The sequence below is a fragment of the Musa acuminata genome, chromosome BXJ2-6 (assembly GCF_036884655.1).
Source record: "Musa acuminata AAA Group cultivar baxijiao chromosome BXJ2-6, Cavendish_Baxijiao_AAA, whole genome shotgun sequence".
Classification (NCBI taxonomy): Eukaryota; Viridiplantae; Streptophyta; class Magnoliopsida; order Zingiberales; family Musaceae; genus Musa; species Musa acuminata.
In genome coordinates this window covers 18,583,245-18,590,000 of record NC_088343.1, presented here as the reverse complement: position 1 = coordinate 18,590,000, position 6,756 = coordinate 18,583,245, and the positions used below count along the sequence as shown (strand labels likewise).

The 6,756-nt window shown below is 33.6% G+C and overlaps 1 pseudogene; it reads left to right on the top strand.

The window, feature by feature from the left end:
• The first annotated feature begins 1,257 nt into the window (after positions 1 to 1,257).
• On the top strand, positions 1,258 to 3,295 carry LOC135613902 (splicing factor-like protein 1; annotated as a pseudogene).
• Positions 3,296 to 6,756: the final 3,461 nt, after the last annotated feature.

Genomic DNA, 6,756 nt, shown 5'->3' with positions numbered 1-6,756 from the left:
TCTTTTAAGATTTTCAATTTTACCAGCATCATGGTCAACAATCAGCATATCATCAACATATAGTAAGAAAATAATGAAATTATTATCTAAAAATTTCTTCATAAACATACAATGATTAGATATGATTCTATTATACCCTTGACTCATCATAAATGAATCAAACTTCTTGTACCATTGTTTAGGTGCTTGTTTGAGTCCATATAAACTTTTCCTAAGCTTAATATTAGATTTTCTTTTCCCTTGACTTTGAAACCTTCTGGCTGCTTCATGTAAATTTTTTCTTCTAAGTCACTATGAAGAAATGCTATTTTCACATCAAGTTGCTTAACTTCTAAATTCAAGCGAGCAACTAAACCAAGAATAACTCGGATAAAGGACATTTTCACAACTAGAGAAAATTTTCTTCAAAGTCAATACCTTTCTTCTGACTAAATCCTTTCATAACTAGTCGTGCCTTGTATCTTTGTTGTGATCTATTATTTTCAGTCTTTAATTTGTAAACTCATTTGTTCTTGAGAGCTTTCTTCTCTTTAGGTAACTTTACTAAGTCGGGCTTGAGAGAACAATTCCTAAAACTCCTCAATAGAACAGTGTGGCAGAAAGGATGGATAGAACCATTAAAGAAAGGATTAGGTGTATGCTTTCTCATGCCAAATTACTGAAGTCATTTTGGGGAGAGGCTATGAGAACTACAATTGACCTCATAAATATTTCTTCATCAATTCCTCTGAAAGGTGATGTTTTAGAGAGAGTATAGAAAGGAAAAGATATATCTTATAATCACTTGAGAGTTTTTGAGTATAAAACATTTGTTCATATTCCCAAAGATGAGAGGTCCAAGCTTGATAATAAGGCAAAAGCATGTATCTTCTTGTGATATGGTCATAAAGCATTTGGGTACGGATGCAGTGAACAAAAAGATTATTAGAAGCATAGATGTATTTTTTGAAGACCAATTGCTTAATGATGGTGATAATGTTGAGGAGCCAAAAACCTATGTTTATATTCCTTAGAGTTTGGGTCCAGTTCCTTCGCCTATAGTTCATGATGATCATGGGGGAGATGAACAAGAAGATTGTGGTGAGAATGCCAACGATGATACTCCTATAGTTGATGATGTTGAACCAACTGAACAAGCACCTCGACCATCAATTGAGATTCCATTGAGAAGATCCACTAAAAAGCGACAACCATCTAATAAATCAATCACATAATGAGACCAAATTTTAACGTGAAAAACTTAATACGAAAAAAACCATGGGACCGTAGTTTACCTTAAACTTCCACTATCACTAATAATGATAATAAGTTTACAGTAAATCTTCTCTAGAATAACCAAAGGATTATAATAATATCAAGAACATAAATCTTGGCTCAAGAATAATAGTATATCATCATCATATAAGATGTATTTTATTAAAAGAAAAAATTTAGGTCTCACAAAAAGGTATAATAGAAAAATATTTCAAGTAAACTATATATCAGCACCGTACCTTTAAGATTGTTGTATGCTGCCACCGTCCTTTAGCTATTATTAATTTCTAAATATTTTATAAGAACATAATAAGAATTTGAGATCTTTATTTTCGTTTACCGTCCATCAAGCGGAATTAGACACGAGACCCAAACCCAATGTCAACCAGAGCCAGACTTTGGTCTTGCTCAGCTTGAGCTCGAACTCTTTTGATCGATGAATCGATGGAAGGTTCGCGATCACGCTCACCGTTAACTCACGGCCTCCGCCCACGAATTCCGTCAAACCCCGAACCCCGATTTCCCGCCCTTCTTCCGAAACCCTGGATTCTTCCTGCAATCTCCCACCACCACTGGTTCCCCCTGAAACCCTGGATCTCAACCCGCCTCTTCCCCATGAATCCCTGGATCGTCGCCTCGACGTGGCTCCAGTGGGTGGCGATGGCTCCACTGAGCGGCCTCCGCCGTTCGACAACGGCCAGAGCGTCACCCACAGCAGCACCGACAAGGACGTCTCCGACGGCGAGGACGATTCCAGCAGCCGCCGCGGAAGACGCAGCTGCTGGGACGCCCGGCCGGAGCCGGACCAGGGCTTCGGTGGTCCTTCTGAGAATGAGGATTTGGATGTGTTGGTGGAGGCCGAGACGCAGGAGTCACTGGATGCCGCTGTGGGGATGTTGGAGAAGCTTCTGATCCCCTTGGAGCTTGGTCACCGGCAGCAGTTGAAGTAGCTTGCTGCTCTCAATGGAACTATCCGAGATGAAGAGTTCTGTAGGCCGTGCAGGGAGCCTGGTCACCGGCAGTTTGCTTGCCCATCTCGCACCACCATTTTTAAGAGTGATGTCCGGTATAAAGATTTGTGGCGATGGAGGTCATCCCATAATTGATCGCCCCATGAACGGGTCAGGAACGAAAATGGACGACGAGTTTTAGAGCTTCTTGGTTGAACTGGGTGGTGCTGCCCTGGAATCTTTGACAAAGCAGAGTTCTACATTGGCCATCGGATCTGGCACTTGGGGAAGCAATCTTCCCTGGGCCACTGGTGGAGGGACCGCAGGAGTTGTGCTTGCAGATCGTCTCAAGAAGGAACTGTTGATGATACTTGCCACCGACTGTTGATGATGATGGGCTTATTAGATTATTCTCCTCATTTGGGGGTAATGTGATGGGGCGAAGGTCATCAAGTCTCGGACTACAGGCTTGTTGAGTAAAGGTTATGGCTTTGTTAAGTATGCCGATGTTACAATGGCTAGTCAGGCAATTGCTACGATGAACGGCTATCATATAGAAGGAAGAGTTTTAGCTGTGCGAGTGGCGGGTAAGCCGCCTAAGCCTGCAGAGTGCCTCCAGGCCCTCCGGCTCCTGTGGAGCCAGCTTCTCCGTATGCTCCAGGCCCTTGGGATGCATCAGCTGGACGTTACCCTTCTCAGCAATATGTAAATGGTGGGCGAATTCCTCCGCCACCTGGTTCTACCGTGTATACTCCTGTTCCTTCTTATGGTGTATCATGCAGACCGTTCCTCCCGGCTCTGCTCCTCAAGCTGTCACTACTAGTGAAGTCGAAGGATAGTGCTGCAGTGACGCTGCCTGTGTCCAACGGCATCTACCGCAGCTCTATTGCTCCAAATGTTCAACCTGCATATCCACCACCTCATTATGCTTATGCACCTTATCATTCTGCAGTTCCACCTTACCACTGCCATCTCTCGATCCTTCTCAGATTACTGCAAATGTGACCTGGGCCTCAAGTCCACCAGCACCTCAGACTGCAGAACAACCAGCGGCTGCAGACGATGGGAAGTTTATGTCGGAGACAAAGTGATCTAAGATCATTACAATGGCGATATGAACCAAAAAAAAAGAAAAAGCGTAGGTCTTTATTCACCATATTCTTTTTGGTATATTGGTTGATAATGCTGATTGCAGCATTGGATACTTTTAGCGGTTAACTTTACAACATTATAACTTCTCTTATGTATGCCAAAATTAGTTACCCAAAGATTGCATATTAAGATGTTCAACCGTACATGTGGCTTGATTCTTTACATATAATTAAGAGGGTGTTTTTGGGAAAACATTTGGAATATATATTGAAGGTTCAATATAAATTTTACGTTTGTAAATTGGTACTTAATAGATTTTTTTCGAATCATATTTGGCTTCGATACTGCAGTATAAATGCTTAAATGTTGATCTTACCTCAAGGTAACATTAGTATTACAATATTTGTGGATACTAATATAATTTTTTAAATTCTCAAAGTATCTTATGATATTATCTAAAATCATAAGATTGTCAATATGACTTAGTGAAAAATCAATATGATTTATATAAGTTAAAATTTTATTTATTTATTTTTTAAAAAATTATTTTATATTTATTTATGTACCTTTTATTTATTTATTATATATATGGGTCATAAAAATCTTTTATTAAGATTATATACATTCATTTATTTATTTACTTATATTAAATAAAATATGTATTTACTTTCAAATAAATATTAACAATATCATAAGAATAAATTTATTCTTTTGAATATAATTTTATCAAACAACACTTATATTGATACATATTTAAATAATAATTTTTATTTATTATTTATCAAATATCCAAAACATTCTACAATTATATATCCATTCAAATATTTGTTTTTCAAATACATATACAAAAATATAAATACTCATCTACTCTTTTCATTATCATAGCGGGATCCTTTCAATTATTTTCTTCGTTATTGGATCCTCACACTAAATAGATTTTAACTTTGACACTTATTTTGTAGATTCTGAACCTGATTTATTTGTTCTTGCTATGACTTTATCTAGTTGGTGTTAGCATAAAATTTATAATCATGTTGTTTGTAATACGAAAAAAACTTTATTCTATGATTGAAATCAAATAAAATTAGATCTAATAATATTACGATATGTATTTTTTATTATTTTTTAGAAGAATAAACCTTGTCTAATTTATAGGCGCCCCATCGTCGGATATGAGATACTAATCCATAAGGAGAACTAGATCCTTTTATCTCTTCCTATCATCTCACAAGACTACTTAGATTGATGGTTGAGAGAGAGACCGTAATCCCTCAACTGCATCTTCTATGAGATGCATCTGTTTAGCCCCTATAGGTCATGTCTATTTATAGGCGAGAGCAGAGGGTCTAGGATAAGTTAATAGAAGAGTTCCTCCCATCAAGGTTATCTCCTAAGGAATCCTACTTTAACATAAACTTTTCTTTTATATTGGCCAATAACCATAATCAGAATTCAATCATATTTATAATATATCTTACCTAATTAAATAGGGTCACATAATCTAACATTCTCTCACTTTGCCCATTAATTAATAAGATACAAAAAGATTTAAAATAAAAAATAAATAAAATAATATTTATTTAAAAAATAATTTAATCTAATTGGATTCTAAAATTTTAGAAAAACTATATACACGCACGTGAATTTTTAAAAATAAATCAATAAGTCCAATAAATATAATAATACTACATTAAGTCTAACTAACAATACGAGTCATAGCGGTTGTATGTCATCAGTGTCACACTTCCTTCTATGTACCACAACACTGTTAGCTTTTCCAAATATAGTCCAAAATGACCCATATAATTTGTCTTGTTAAGACAATCCTATCATCACATTCAACCATAATATGTATATACATAATTGTGAATATGATAGCAAAAATAAATAATTTTAAGTACATAAGCACGAATATCAATTATAGTATCCACTTAAACATGCATCACCATATGGGTTACTTACAAACACAATCATAAGAATATGTTCTTTTAAATTACTTTAGGCTGTAAGTCCTATATGAATGGATCAGCAATCAATACAATGAAACTCAAGTAATTAATTGACATTTAATATTTTTGGACTCATTTTCTCTTACCATCAAGTACTTTATATCATAATGCATAGAAATACAATAGTACTTGTCATTATTAGAGAAGAAAAATTACTACAATGTCACAAAATATCTTCAACGACTGCAATTGAGTTTGACTATACCAAGTCCTAAGTTAAAATTTCACAGTCAAAAAGTTTAATTAGTGGCCTCAACAAAATCAACTTCTATTATTAATAATAATAAATTACCCCTAATTGATATAGATATTAATTGTAAGGTGGACTTCCTATTATCAAGGTAATTTATATAATTAGTATTTGAAAAATACTATCATTTCAAGCTAGTATAATTTTTATACATGTGAGCGTATAATTCTTTGTTCCTTTCAGACATCTTATAATTTTTTTTTGTAGTCCTTTAGTGTTTTTATTTCTAAGTAACTCCAATATATACCTAGTATTTTAATTGTAAAACTGATATATATTTCGACGCAGGCTTGAACATAGACTTTCAACTATGCATATATAAAGAATATTTTCTTTATTTTATTTTTTTAAGTCATTTTAAAGAATTTACTATTGACTAAAATTTTACTTTTATGATTTACTGAACAAAGTTATATATTAAATCTTTTCAAAGCTCGGTTGATATATCATTTCTAAGATAGTTTTCACAATCATTGAGGTCTATCCTTGAATTACTCAATATTAATAATATAAAATGTCTCATTCATATCAACCATCTTAAAACTTTTAGTGACAAATTTCTTGATTTAGTATAATAAACCAAGATCACTATTGATAAGGCAAAATATTATCCATATACAAGACCAATATAATAAACTTGCTCCTACTGATATAAATACTGATCAATAGTATTTTTCTTAAATATGAAAATAATGATATCAAGAACCTTTATATATCATTATCTTGAAGTTTGTTTAAGGTCATAAATGGATTCCTGAATTTGCATACCAAATTTTATATTTCTTTCATTTTCTTTGTAAATCATTTAGAGTAACTCATATAAAGCTAGATCTTAAAAAAAAATATTTTAATATCATTATGATATAACTCAAACTCATAATGAGTCACTAATGTCATGATAATTCTTAACGAGTTTATTAAAAACTAAATATCTCATTATGGTCAATACATTCTTTATGAGTAAAACTTTTAACCACAAGTCTGACAATTATATTATTCGACATTGTCCTTTAAGTCATATTTATATAATAGACTCTTTTATAATTATTCGATAATTCAATAAATTTATCAGACACGATTCTAGTTATTAATTTTAATTCTTCTTTTATTGTATCATATTACTTTTCAGAATCATTACTTTTTATGATATGTGAAAATAATAAAGGATCTATTATGATTCCTATATCATAATATAATTCTT